This window comes from Festucalex cinctus, chromosome 18, assembly GCF_051991245.1.
Source record: "Festucalex cinctus isolate MCC-2025b chromosome 18, RoL_Fcin_1.0, whole genome shotgun sequence".
Lineage (NCBI taxonomy): Eukaryota > Metazoa > Chordata > Actinopteri > Syngnathiformes > Syngnathidae > Festucalex > Festucalex cinctus.
In genome coordinates this window covers 1045608-1058973 of record NC_135428.1, presented here as the reverse complement: position 1 = coordinate 1058973, position 13366 = coordinate 1045608, and the positions used below count along the sequence as shown (strand labels likewise).

The 13366-nt window shown below is 40.5% G+C and overlaps 1 protein-coding gene across 1 annotated transcript in view; it reads left to right on the top strand.

Moving 5' to 3' along the window:
• The first annotated feature begins 1609 nt into the window (after positions 1-1609).
• The window catches only part of cpeb4b (cytoplasmic polyadenylation element binding protein 4b), a 49342-nt gene continuing 37585 nt past the window's right edge, over positions 1610-13366 (top strand). The window contains exon 1 of the mRNA XM_077505959.1: positions 1610-1740. The gene's annotated coding sequence lies outside the window, so the exon portion shown is untranslated. The remainder of the gene's footprint in view (positions 1741-13366) is intronic.

Genomic DNA, 13366 nt, shown 5'->3' with positions numbered 1-13366 from the left:
CAATCAAAAATCAAATCTGTATGGATGCTCCAATGAGTTGAGATAAAATGAAAAGGCGCCACTTGTCATGTTTTATGTATAGATGCAGTAAATAAGCAAATCATACAGAATGGTTTGTGGAGTTCTATGAATATCAAATTGTGAGGATGAATCCTTCACACATGAACACACATGCCGCATCAACGAGAGGCCTTTTTTTTTTCTTTTTTTTTTGCACGGGTGATATGTTCCCTTGATCATTGTGAAATTCAACACGATTCCTTCCTTTTTTATGATTTCACACCCACGCAAGCCGCTGAAAGACAGTTTTCCCACTTTTATTTTTGTAAATGGAAAATAAAAAATAAAAAATCAAGCTATGAGGGCACAGGGCACAGCTCCGTTTATTGTCACAGCTTTTTTCTTGTGTTGCAAGATGACAGCGGGAAAAGTGTGAATGTTTTTTTTTTTTTTTGTTTTCTTCCAGCATATGTTGTGTGTTGTGAGAGAGGCACGCGTGAAAGTAAACACGTCGAGCGCGATGAGCATTTTCCACGACACTTGACAGGAAAAAATCACAGTATTAATTGGTATTACAGGGAAAAAAAATTAAATTGTGTCAGTCTCCATTTGGTTTTGCTTGTATAAATATCGGTGTGAAGATGTGTGGAAGCGGGTAATGTTTTTCGTTTTATTACCTATAGAAAAAACAAACAAAAAAACTAACATTATACTCAACTCAACTTTATAAAGCGCTTTAAAAACAGGCATTGCTTCATACAAAGTGCTGTACATGAAACAGAAGTTGGTTGCGCAGTAAAGAATAAGGTAACAAGAACAAAGCAAACATTTTAAGTGAGTAAACAATTTTTTCTTTGTATAGAAGTAAATACATTTTACATCAGTATATTAATAACAAGAAGTAGGCAAGTGAATAAAGAAATAAATAAATACATAGAAAAACAAATAGAATTCAAATCAGATTTGCATCCTTGAATTTTGAGGGAAAAAAGGCTTTGAATCCTTGAACTTTATAATACATCTTGAAAGGACAATGACAAAATTAAAACAATAAGAATAGAATAGCAAATGAAAAAACAGTAAAGAACAAATACTGACTGTTCTGGTGCATTTTGGCCTCTTGGGGGCAGTGTGGTGCCGTCCATCCATTGGGGTACACACTTCAAGTGAGTACAGAAGAAAGTTGCGTTTGAATTCTAATCAAATAACTCGTTTTTCCAGACATTGGGAAGGATTTGTAACATCTTCATCATCAAAATTGCTTCCGCCACCCTAATGCTAACATCAATGGGAAAGCCCATAGGCACACAGGCTAGCAATTAGCATGTTGGCTATGTGGCGATGTTGTTAGCCAATCGAACAACGGCCCTACCCACGTATACATATCTGAACACAAACAGCATTTCCAATGATATGAATGGGTAAAGATGTTTTTGCAATACTCTTAACTCAAGGCAGAACTGACTCTCCTCCACTTTTTTTTTTTCTCTTCTCGGCCTCCGCTAATCTTTTCCGACAGCGGGGATGCAGAGCACGATGGCCGCCAACGCCGTGGTGGATGCCGCTTCATGCATCTTTCAAGACGAGAGGGAGGCTCCGCTTACTCACGCCTGGTAGGAAAGATGAAGGAGAGCGAGAGTGAGAGAGAGCGAACGCGGCTAACCCACATACTGAGTCGTGAAGAAAAAGAAAGAATCACCCTTTGTCTGGCTTCTTTCCCCGCCTCTCCTGCGTCGTGAGGTACTCCGCGAATATCGTGCCGCTCTGCTCCAATCTCATCACGATAATCATTATTATTCACACGCGAGCATCTGCTTCGCCTTCTGTCGACCTGCCTGCCTTCCTTCCTTCCTTCCTCGCCTCCTTGTGACGTGAGGCATCAAAAGATGGCGGTCAGAACAAAAAAGAATTTGATTGTTTTAATTTTTAGCGTTTTTCGAGGCGTATTACAACGTTACCTCGTTTTTCTCTAGACTTAGGTTCCAAAAAAATACCCGCAATAAATTAAATCCGTAATATTGTTATGTTTGACATATATTATAAATGTTTTAAGGCTCTAATACTGCCCTCCACACAGTTTAGACACTTTTCTTATCGATGATTTACATTTTTCTCACGTTTCTCTCTTGTTTAAACGTTCAGGAAATGTTCAAACCCAGGGCTGTGCAGCGCATATCTTCAGATTGGCGGGGAGGGGTGCAAAAAATAGAATTTTCAAGGGCTGGAGCGGAAATGGTTCAATTGGTGCAGTTAGTCAAGCGTAGCAGGCATATGTTCATGAAACATGAAAACGTTGCATCTATTATTGGAGATGGAAAAGAAAAAAAAAAAGAAAAAGAGTCCCATGTCGCAAAATAGGATTGCGTCAATCAAACATACATGACCGTGTTGCAGTTTTTATGTGCGTATAGATGCGCGTGGGGTGTTTCCCTACGGCGGTGCCGCTGGTTACCATGGCAGCAGCATCCTCTCCCGTCCTTTTTTTTTTCTCCTCCCTCTTGCCTTCTGTTTCTCTTTCTCTCTTTTTCTTTCTCTTCTGTCGACCTCATTCTCAGTGACCTTGCCTTCTTCCTCCTTCCCCCTTTTTTTTTCGTGACGTGACACATCAAGCAGGGTTTCCCTTCCTTCCGGTGGGAGGAGTCATGGCAGGCAGGCGGCGATGGAAAATGTCAAACTCGGTGATCGATTGCAGTTGTTGCAATAACGAGGCGCATATTTATTTATTTATTTATGATTACTTTTTAATGTATTATTTAGATGTAGATGGTTTGTGTGTACATGCCAGCCACTGATCTGTATATATGACTGGATGGCCAATAGGCCAAGTCTTTTTGAGGTGGCCAGGTGGCCATATTGCTCCTCCCATGAAATGTTTGTCAGCATACCATCCTATACAGTTACAGTATCCAAATTGGAGAATACTTGAGACATAACTGAGTAGAAACAGCATGATTTATGGTGTTTTAAATTTGTTAAACATAAACAAGAGGACTTGAGACATTTTATAGCTTGCCTTAAATACATGCATAAATTATATGCTTAGTTTAGTTTTAGTTAGTTTCGGTATTAGTTTAAGTTTAGTTTAGTTTTTTTAAGAAAAATATGTATTACTTGAGCGCAACATTTAATGGGATACTTGACTCATTGAGCCATTTTCAGTAGTAAAAATATTTAGTCTATAATTGTGGTAATGTCATTATTTTTCACGTACAATTTATACCTCTCAAAAGTATTTTTTTTTCTTCTTTCTGTCGACTGATGATGACATCACCTGTGCTGAGGAATTCGGTAACAACCAATCATGGCTCACCTGTTCTTTGTGTTTGGTCAGCAAACTGAGCCATGATTGTTTGTTACCGACTTCCTCAGCACAGGTGATGTCATCATCAGTCGACAGAAACGAGAAAAAAAAATACTTTTTAAAGGTATTAATTGTACATGAAAAATAATGAAGTTAGCAAATTCCTTCTGGACAAAATATTAACTTTTTCAGTGCTGAAAATTGTTCAATGAGCCAAGTATTCCTTGAAAAAAAAACCCAGCATGGGAGTGATGTCATCTGAAGGTGCTGTTCGATTGGCTGCTTCGAGATGATGTCACTTCTGTGTGACACACTTTCAAACATCGATATTTCGGCAGTTCATATCAAAATAAATGTACTTCAAATCACATTTCAAATCATCCCCAAATGCTTGTGCATTCAATTTTTGCTATCACTATAGTTAGTTCGTTTTGTAAACATAAAATGTGGTTTCAATTAGTTTTCATTTGTTAAAAAGCATTTTCGTTTTTATTTGATTTTGTTACGGAAATTTTTTGAATTTTAGTTTAGTTTTTTTTCCGTTAGTTTTATTTCACTAAAATAACCTTGATTGCGTCTGGCCGCCGCTTTAGGCTAGGAGAACTACATTTCCCATGATTCGTCAACACGGTAGCAGGAAGTAGACTGTCGCAGTGAAATCTTCTTAACCTTTAAACAAGACATATTGTGCTTTGTTTTTTTTCTACTTTCTCTCTCCGCAATAAAATAAAAAAAATAACCTTGATCTCAAAGCATGGACACAGAAAAATGACATTGCAATTAGTCACTTGGACCTGCTGTTTAAATCAAGTTGATGTCATCTGATGAGCAAAATGAATCTTAAAAAAAAAAAAAAAGCAGCTTCGCTCTCCTTTTGCTATGTTTCGTGCACTGCCCCAGTCGGCGTGGCGGGTCGTTGGCAGGCGCCGCTTCTCTCTCGGCCAAGCGCAAACAAATGGCAGCCTCCCTCGGCGTTCTCTTGTGACACACACACACACACACACACACATGCACTACGCGCAGTAACGCGCACACACCGTACCAACGCTCTCCAATGCTAATTTGAGCAGTCAGTCACGCAAGCGCACGTATGAAGGATTCACCAGCACACGCAGATCGCAAGCGTAGTCAAACGCACTCCAGCAACCGTGCGGCGCGCGATTAGCATCAACCCCGTTACAGTCCGAATCCCGATGCGGCTCTGCATGCATTCGCTCCTTTTTCTTGATTCGTGAGCCGTCTTCACACATTGCAAGGGTTTCAAAATCTTATCGTTTTGGTCAATGTTTCTCTCTCTGACCTTCAGAACTGATGACTAAAACCTCTGTTTTGTCATGGTTGAGCTGCAGGAAATGTTCTGCCATCCATGACTTAATATCTAAAATACAATTTCAAAGGGTATCAATAGGCCTCATGTGCTACTACTCGTCGGAGATGTTTGCATGAAAAGGAGCGAGCGTAGAGGTGAAATCGGGAGGGGCCACAGAAAGGTCGCGTGAAAGGATCGTGCCGTTACGAACCCGGGGAGGGTGATCGTTTGAATATGCAAATGTAGCAAGAAAAAACATTCATTTGCATGCCAGTTGGTGTTGTCATGTGGCATCGCGCATTCCATCAGTCCACGATCGTTTGGTTGGCCTGATACTGACTCACTTTCAAATTTTAAAACGACAAATATTTATTTATTTATTTTTTTTATTTTTTGCTGTGAAACTTGGCATCAACAGACTAAAAAAAAATGGCCAATTTAATAATAATAAACTATGAACAATTTTTATTGGGCTGTTTTGGAATATTTTTGGAACATTTTTAAGGGTGAAAACGTACAAATTTAGTTTTTGGCTATGAAACTTATCATTTTCAAACCGTTTCATTTATTGAAACAATAAATTAATCATGGGGCTGGTTATCGATTCAGATTTCCACCATTCTGAATAATTAACAGCGTCCTGCCACTGGTGAGCTATTTTTAGAACAGAGGGAGGGAAATGCTTTTGTAATACACTTTCATGCAAAATTAAAATGAATCCGATTAATCAATAGATTAATTGATTGTAACAAATATTCGCTAGTGACAGCACTAATTGCAATATTGAGAAAAAAATTATTTCATCACAATTACATTTATTTATTTCTTTTTTCCAAAGTGGTTCCAAGTTATATGACCGTCAAAGTTCAGAGGTCACGCAGTACGCGTGTGACATTTGATTTTTTGCATATGAACAAGGATATATAACCCCGTTGGGCTTTGAAATGTCCGTCCATTTATGTAGTCGGTGGGGTCAGACAACATTCCTCATCGTCACCAGTCGGCGCGTCTCGTGGCTAGCGTGTCACGTTAGCGTCAGCGCTCCAGCCATGCGTGTGCGTGTGCCTGCGTCGGGAACAGCACCATCAGCACTTTTGTCTCCTCTCGCTCGTTTGAATGTGTGTGCGTGCGCGCGGGTTCGGGCCGGCCGAGCGCGCGGGCGTGTGAAATGTTAACAAAACACACCCTCCGCCTCCATCTCGGATTCTCGGCCTGTTGCCAAGTTTGTGTGCTGCCAGCAGTTGTGGAAAAAACAAAATAAAACATAAAAAAAAAAACCTTCGTCAGCTAAATGACAGAAAGTTAGCCGTCGCTGTCGAGGTAAAGATACAGTGTGTAGAATTTAGTGCCACCAAGTGGCGAACGAATAGAATGCAAAGATTGAGATGCACGCGCGCTATGGTGCCTTAGAGAAGGTCACACTTCACAAGTCTACCTCCAATTACTACCAATTATTATTTGGCATGTGCGAGCACGAGCCAGCGTGAGTGGCTAACAAGATCTAGCTAGCAAGAACTGGAGTGATTGGCTAACACGAGCAGCTAACGGGAGTAGCTAGCAAAAGCAAAGCGGAGGGAAACAAGGGAAATGTTTGCAAATGTCTTATTTTGATTTAACACAGAAGATAATCAGTAAGGGTGCACCGATCAATGGGTCGGCCGATTGATCAGCCCCGATTTCGTTAACTGTGGAAGATCGGTGATCAGCCGATCCCTTCAAAAATAAGCCTAAAATCGGATTTTCATTTTGACTTGAGAGAACTACTTCATGTGTGGTTAAAACGACCCATTTGTATTATTTCGCCGATATTGTTCAATGTTTTCCAATGAAACAAGATTGGAACACTGAAGTTATATGCTGCTTGTAATGAAAAAAGAAATCGGTATTGGCAAAAATTGGGATCGGCAGGTCAGACTCTTTAAAAAATCGGGGATCAGTGATCGGCCGGAAAATTGTGATCGGTGCACCCCTAGTCTTTTTTTCATGTAGGACTACAGAAATCGGTGAACAATTATTAAAATAGTTGTCGATTAATTTGATGAATGGATGAATTTTGACAGCTACCCTTAGGCATTATTGTGACCCGTTTTGGGCTTTTTGATGGTTCTGACCAAGTCATTTCAAAATAAGATACTGCCCAGGGGTTAATAGCTTGTGGTTCTGTCACAAGTTGTTCTTGCAAAGCAGCTATTCAGCATTCTGCCACTTGTACAATTTACAATTGAAAAAGAATGAAATGGATTGGTTTTATTGTCCATCCCTAATAAAAAGTTGGGTTTTGTTTTTTGTCACCTGCAAGCACCTCCGTCACGCATTTTGCGCCCGACTGTGAGTCACACGCGAGCTGCTTTCCGAGGGCACTTACTTGATCAAATCAGGCTGGAGTCGCAGATGGCTTTTGTTTCCAAGACAACCAACGCCATGCTCATTATCAGTCGTCATTATTGAGTTAAAGCCACTCTTGCTTTTTTTTTTCAAGTGTTTGTTCATAATGCGCCGCATCATCCGCACGAGTGTCTTGTTGACAAGACAAGGTTCAATTAGTGTGACTCATCATGTGACTTTTCATTTGCCGCCTTGCATGTGTGGCGTCTTACAGACACGCTTATTTGTGCGCCCGTGCACATGTGAACCAGAAAATGAGAGAGAGTGAGTCATATTGATAAGGTCACATGGGCTGACGCCGCTGCCGCTTCTGCTGTTCCGGGTTTGACACAACAATCCTTTTTCTTTGTGCGTATCATATGCATGTGCACTGAAGAAATCATGTTTGGCCTCACATCTTTTTCATACATTTTTGGATGACATGGATGCGAAAGCACCGTACAAATCGGATGCATTATTATTATTATTATTATGATGATGATGATCATCATTATTAATAATATGGTTATTGTTATTATACTACTACTATTTATTATATCGTTGTTGTTGTTATTATTATTATTATTATACTAATATTTGTTGTCATTATAAATAACAGTTTTCGCGATACAAATGAGGTTACTTACTTACTTAGGTTGTTGTTGTTATTGTTATTTATATTATTATTATACTAATATTTATTATTATTATTATTATTATTATTATACTACAAATATTAATAATATTGTTATTATACTACTACTAATATTTATTATTATTATTGATAATAATATTATTGTTGTTTTGTTGTTGTTGTTATTATTATTATTATTATTAGTAGTAGTAGTAGTAGTAGTAGCAGTATTACTATTAGCCCTGCAATTGGTTGGCACCCAGTTCAGGGTGTCCCCTGCCTACTGTCAGAAGCCAGCTGGGATAGGCTCCAGCACCCCCGCAGCCCTGGGTGAGTTGTAAGTGGTTAAGAAAATGGATGGATGGATAATATTTATTATTAACAATAATAATAACAACATGTCCCTCTGATAAAAAATGCTCCGCCTGTCTGGATTGTGGTGAAAACACCTGTAATGTACATGCCAGGCCAGTAGTAGGCAGCGTTCCTTTCACATAGCACAATAATGACGCCCATATGAATTCAAGTGAAGATAATTCCTTTGTTCTGGCCGATGAGCGTGTATATATATATTTTTGTCATTGTTTGTTGTTTGTACGATTGCGTGTTGCGTGCGCGCGCCTTTTGTCGCTTGGCCTCAGCTGCTCTCTCGAGCATTCCCGATGGGGCAGCGGCGGTCATAACAACAACAGGGGGATCATAAACAGCAGCTGTGCCTGTCGAGACCACACGCTTGCACCCCACCTGCCCCAGCAACTCATTGCAACATTCTCCAAGCTAGCTTGGAAGAAATTCTTCATCTCGCGCGTTTCGTCATTCCAAATACACCAGACAATTCCATGTACGCTGCGTCCGATCGGATCGTCTCCAAGCACACGTGCAGCTTTAAGGTTTGTTCCTATGGTAACCGTAACCGGAGACGCCGCGTTGGTGTTCAATCACATAGCGAGGTCAGCCATTGTTCTTCGCAATCAGATCGTCTATCACGACCCGCTCGCTCGCCCTTGAAATTTCATACACGGACAAACGCCACATCGAGACTTGAGCTTCACCGTACTCGTTCGGAAAGCGTCAAGACAAATCATTGTTCGGATTTAATCAATCAATCAATCAAGCAAATCTTTATTTCTATAGCACCATAAAAGCAACACAAGGCTTCACATTAACTCATTCCAACCCAAACCCGTGCAAACACGTTTTTGAATACTTTGTCCTTCACTCCCAAAAACATATTGACACGTTTTTTTTTTAGTGTTTTCATGTTTGTGTCACAGACAGGCGACCATACTGAAGATTGACTTGTGGCCCATATCGCATTTGCAGCTTGTATTCAGATGGATATTCAAATCACAAAGACAATTGGAAAGGCAATAACCATACAGACGTTGACGTATTTGGAATAAAGTCGCGTAATCCATCCTCTTGTAATTGTTTGCAACAAACTGCTGCTCTGATCACATTTTATCTGTATTGCTGCAAACGTGGCGAGCTTTCCACCTTGAGGCTATTTTTACTTTGAGGCAGAGCGCATTATTTATTCATAAAAACCCAACCCTAGATTACCACTGACCTATTTGTATTTTTTATTTTTTCCCAGTCGCAAAGTCTTGCTTTATTTGATTTTCACCTCAATCGGACAACTTCTTCCATTTTTGTCCTCATCTGGCCTCGTCCTCCTTTCCTTTTCTTTCCTTTCCCCTCCTTGACATCCAGCCACCGTTGGTTGCTATGGTGAGGGTGTGGGTGCAAAAATGGAGGACAGCGATGGTAAAAGTAGCGCAGGCAACAGAAGGATGTGGGCTAGGCAAAAAAAAAAAAAAGGGAAGAGATGCAGCAGTGAATCAACTGAAGATATTAGCGGCTTCTTAGTGGACATCCAATAATAATAATAAAAATAAAAATAATAATCCAATACATCAACTGGACAACGGCGTTGTCACATGTTCGGCTTCCGTCTGTCTCGATGATTCAGCGGCGCCGTCAAGTTTGTCTCCATGGAGCGCGACACCTCCCATGTGACCTCCATGTTGTCATGGTAATCGTTTCCTTTTGACTTTAGGCAGCAGACAACTTTTCCACTTTTGAAAGTCCATACTAAAGAAACATCATGTACCGATTGTTTCTGCAAAAATTGGTATATATGACGTGATGCTGGTTGACTTCAAAGTTGTTCGCATTTTGAAATCATTTTTTCTTAAAGGAGAGGGGCTCAAACTTTTCACTTGTGAAAAGAGTAGAGGTGCGCCGATCACATTTTTACGGCCAATCTCTGATTATTATTTTTTTTATTTATTTTTTCCATAATAAGCAGCCACCTTCAATGTTCCAATATATTTTATTGAAAAACATGATCGTTGAAATCGGTGGAAAAAATATCTGTTTATTTTTAAGGGATTGGCCAATCACCAATCCCCCAAAATTAAGGAAATCGAATATAAACAATTTAGAAAGTGGTGATAACCAATAAGTCAGCCGATAATTGTTAGCAAAATGAACTTGAATACAAATAATAGTTTTGAGTCCTACTAGAAGTCAAAGGTACAAATACTTTGAAATATTGTGTAACGCACCGTGAAGCTGAATTTGATTGACATCTCTGCTTCAAAGACAACCGGTAACTCATTTTGAGTTTGCCTAAACAAAACGGTCATGTTTTAAAAATACAACAGAGAAAAAATAAATAAATAAATAAAATTAAAAAGAAAAAGCCCACGCTGGCAACTGCCATGTTGCGAGGGCTTGTGCAATTAATCAAGATTTAATTACAATTTCAATTGTCGCGCGCGTTATGATGTCACAAATATGCGACAGCACCATAGGAGAGGAGATGGGTTGGCCACAACTTGAGCCAAAAACACAACAGATGAACCAACGTGGCATATCTATTATTAACAGCAGATTTCTTTATTATCCGGTTGACCTATATGTCGTCAAATTGATTGATAATTGCTGATAATGATCGGTGGATTTCATTGTTATCCGTTTTGTCAACGGCGGAGTCCAACCCAAGACGCGCTTCGGACCGCCCCCTCATTTGAATAACATTTCGACTTGGCAGTACGGCCCAAAACTGCCAAAACTCTAAATAAATAAATGACTAAAATAAATGACTAAATACGGGATACGTCATCAAGGTCACGTGACCAGGATAAGGGCTTCGACACGGTATGTTCGTGTTTTTGATATTTAACCGGTTTAAAATAAAATTCCGGGATCCTGGAAAATGAGGAATAAGTCTTGTACCGCTTTAATTAATCTGTGAGAGTGTTGCCCGAATGCCTTTGATAGGTGCTGCTGTTTTGGTTAGCGACACATGCCCATGACATGATCAGCCAGGCTGGCTGAAGATCCAAAGCCACTTTCATATCGCAGGGGATCTTGATGGATCTTCTCTGATTGTTCCTGGTGCGTCTTTTGGTGATTTTGGCTGCATCAATGCACGCCTGTTTGCGCCGGCTAAATGGCTGCTGCCTCCGACTTGGCAGAGCTTCACTTGGGAGCGAGCCGTGCATCTCAATGAGGCCCACTGCAGTGTGAGTCAAAAGCGTGTCAATGCCGTGGGAGCGTTATTGGCGCCACGGGCTTCTCAAGGTGTATTTAAGACGTACGTTTGCCGTATGATTTATCAGCTCTGAGGTCATTCCACGCTCTCCGTATTGAAAAATAGTCCATTTTTTGGTCCCGAGTGGTCCGCGTGCCCACTGTCATTATGGATAATTACCAGGCTGAACAAAAAAAAATGGCCACGGTGACTCAGTGTTTGTGAGATGTGGCAGTGAAAGTGTGTGCGCGAGTAGCTGTGTGTGATGGAAAGTAGAATATTCCACAACGCTGCGGTTTGTGGCTGCATGTCACATATGTGCAGTCCAGTAAGATGCGCTTTGTGACAGTTCAGGCTGTTTGAAAGCGCTATATAAATAAACTTGAGTTGAGTTGAGATGCTATTGTATCTCAAATGTGCCAAAATCCTCTGGAGACTATAACTATTCATTCAATATTTGATATCTGAAAGGATTGATTCAGTTTTCAAGCCCCTTTTAAGGAAACACATATGCTTCCTTGTCCAATATAAGCGTACACGCATGCCTCATCATTTATCATTTATTAGCGCAGCGAGTAAAACAAAATGGAACCGAGTGGTGTGCCAAAGCACGACACCGTGTAACGAATCGCCGTCAGAGCCACAAAAGGCACATTAACAGCAAACGCCACATGCTGCGTGCATACGCACTCCACGGATCCTCGTGCAAATAATATCCAAATACGAGCGCAGGACTGAAAAAGAATATAGAACGGAGGTGAAGATGAGGCAGCTGCTGCGTCGAGGTGGCCGCCGTTGACTTGGCAACCGAATCTCTGGGGCCGCTGAGTCCGGAACACGCTCATCATGGATTCAATTTCGTCAGTCGCTCAGTAGCTCGCTTGCTAATCATTTCTCTCCTTGACTCCTCCTCCTTTCCGTCCGTGATCTTTTGCTTCTTTTGGCTGCGTGTTGTTGTCGATACGTGATCGATATCGTGATACTTCGTCTCCCGATAGATTATCGATCCGCCTACACATAAACGGCTCCATTGTTCATGACTTATTGAGCAATTACTTGGCGGGCCACTAGGGGGAGCGCCTCAGAAGCGTGGCGGGGAAATGGACGCAAGTCTTCAGGCGAAGAAGACTCATCAGCTTGCTGTAAGACATTTATCTGTCCAGCAACTGACTCCGTTTTGCATACGTTTCTAAGAAAAATGTGTCTTATATCTTCAATTTTAACATTTTAAAACACATTTGATGTTTTGACTTTTTGAAGTGCGTAATTTCTGAGTAGTATTATTGATTTGCAGCTGCAGGTGGGTGTGTGTCTGTGTGTGCGTGCGCGCAAGCCTCTCTGATATCAGCGGCCCGCTCGTGCACGCGTGTGAGCTTGTAAATGTTTGATGGCTTTTGATCCAACCATCTGCCCAACTACTGCTTGCACGGCGGAGACAAAAGGGAGAGAGACGCACAGAGAGTCCGGTTACACGGAAAGCCTGCCAATGATTGAAAAGGAATATCACAGGTTAGCATGTTCTATACGAGCGACATCTTGAACAGATGACCTAGTATGATTTCCACGTTTGGTCTGAGCCATTTTATAAAAAAAGAAAGGACAAAAAAAACAACCCGCGTGTTTCAAACAAGCGAACAACTGCCTTAAGAATGGCCCGGCTAGCTTAATGCTAACATACAGTCGGAAAGCGCTATTGAAATGCTCACGCTTAGCATCACGAGTTGTAGTTTTGGAACCCTTCATGTAGACACGGGTTGCGTTTTCATTTAGTCAAATGCAGTTTGGTGGCGATCTATTCGCATGTATTTTTTTTTTTTCATAGTTTCCGAATAAGCGGAAACATTAATTCTAAAGTACAACTACACGTACTTACATTTGAGTACTCACCAATACGGTATGGTACTTGATAATGCCATTGTGTCTTTCGATTTTGATGAAAATACGTTTTTTTTTTCATCAAATATATGATACAGAAGTGCAGTTTTGATTGAGCATGGTAACGTTTCAGTCAAATACAGCGGATCACTGGGGATAGTGGAAATATACTTATAATTGATGGCCATTATAAATGCACGGAAATGAATTCTTTTTTTTTTTTTAAACTAGCAAAATTATTCAAACAGTGGGTACAAACTTACATGGTGTTAGCTCCTCCCCAACAAACAAACAAAAAATTAAAAAAATTGTAAATATATATATTTTTTTAATACTAAAAAA